The sequence below is a fragment of the Balaenoptera musculus genome, chromosome 1 (genome assembly GCF_009873245.2).
Source record: "Balaenoptera musculus isolate JJ_BM4_2016_0621 chromosome 1, mBalMus1.pri.v3, whole genome shotgun sequence".
NCBI lineage: Eukaryota > Metazoa > Chordata > Mammalia > Artiodactyla > Balaenopteridae > Balaenoptera > Balaenoptera musculus.
The window spans coordinates 101,859,592-101,861,401 of record NC_045785.1 but is presented as its reverse complement, the minus strand read 5'-3'; the positions used below and the strand labels follow the sequence as shown (position 1 = coordinate 101,861,401).

General features: G+C 50.2%; 1 pseudogene; it reads right to left on the bottom strand.

Moving 5' to 3' along the window:
* Positions 1–271: 271 nt before the first annotated feature.
* On the bottom strand, positions 272–371 carry LOC118887108 (annotated as a pseudogene).
* Between the last annotated feature and the right edge of the window lie 1,439 nt (positions 372–1,810).

Genomic DNA, 1,810 nt, shown 5'->3' with positions numbered 1-1,810 from the left:
TTCTTTTTTCTTCCTTTTTAAAAATGAGGTATAATTGACATACAACATTAGTTCCAGGTATGCAACAGAATGATTCAATATTTGTATATGTTGTAAAATGATCACCACAATAAATCTTTTTAATATCTGTCACCTTACCTATTTACAGAGTTTTTTTCTTGTGATGACGACTCTTAAGATTTACCCTCTTAGCAGCTTTCAAATGTGCAAACAGTATTATTAACTATAGTCGCCATGCTGTACATTACATCCTCGTGACTTATTTATTTCAAAAAATATGGAACACTATCTGAATACGCGTGTCATCCATGCCCAGGCTAATCTTCTCTGTATTGTTCTAATTTTAGTATGTGTGCTCTCAAAGTGAGCACAGGAGCCTTCTTAAGGGGCCAGATCTCTTACTGCCCCATCCAGAAAAGTGCCTTCAGAGAAGAGATGATTTTCTATTGTCCCAAGTTGTCTCTTCAGCCTATTCAGGGACTATTGTCCCTGAGTTGTCCCAAGTTGTCTCTTCAGCCTATTCAGGGACCTCTCCAACACAAGAGTCCTCTCACTGTTGTCCAGAATCCAGCTCTGAACTTCCAAAATGATGGAAATGTTCTACATCTGCACTGCCCTAGGCAGAGGCTGCTAGTCACGTGACCACCGAGCACTTCCAAGGTGGCTAGTGAAAACTTTTGTTGAATTTCCTTCAATTTAAATGTAGATGTAAGTAGTCACATGTGGCTAGTGGCTACCCTACTGGTCAGTGTAGGAGGTGATGGAGGGGACTGTCCACTTAAGGTCGTGGAGCCCCAGCATATGGGAGCTGGAGAGGATACTGACTCCAGCCCTTCCTTCTGCAGTGAGGGAATAAAACCAGGCAGGGCGGGGCAATGCAGAGAATCAGCAGGGAAACAAGGTGGGTGGGCAGGGTCCCCACCCAGGCTCTGCTCCTGACTCTGCACGGGGCTGCTGCAGCGCGCTCCTGCCTGTGGGAATGCTGCCCTGGAGGAGCCCTGCGGTCCCACCCAATCCCAAGAGGCTGCATTCTAGAGGCGGCCTAGGTCTAGTTAGACCTAGTTCAGTGACTCAGGCTTTTTAATCAAATGAGGGCTGAGCAGCTCCTTTGAAGAGGGGCAGCTTCAGGGTCTTCAGGTAGACGCTGCCATCTCACTCCCTGGCTACACATCCCCTGTAGACAGCCCATGGGGTGGGAGTGGGAGAAGAGACTGCAGCCTGCTGAGTCCCAGCTCTGAGAGCTGGAGGCTAGCTGCGTGCTTGTGCGCGTGACCCCGAACCCGTGTGAAGCTCTGTACCTGGGATGGCACGACTAAAGCAGGTGAAGCAGGAAGCCCCCAGGACCTGAGTCAGCTGGGCCGGATTCTAAGTCTTGGCTCTTCAATATTTCACCAAGTGAACTTGAACAAATGCCTTCCACACTCTGGGCCTCAGTTTCCCCACGTGTAAAGTGGGAATATCAGTCAGATCTCTGGCATTCTACATTTGGAGGTGATGGTGGCTTAGACTGTGTCAATGGCTCCCAGGGCAGGGCAGAGGTGTCTGCAGGGGCTAGGAGGGAGTTTCCCAGTGCACCAAAGGCTGGCTGGCTAGCTCAGCAGTGCAGAGCCTGAGCTCGGGGCTGGCTCCCAGGAGCTGGGAGTGCCTTTGTGACCCACAGTCTGCTGCCACAGCATTAGCCTTGGTCCTTGAGGGGCTGGAGTGGGTACAGAGCTGGCTCTCTGCCAACTTCCTACCTGCAGCTGTATAACGAACTCCACAGTGGATGGATGGCATCAGTCCCTGAAGGATAGAGTCTCTGCATGCTGGT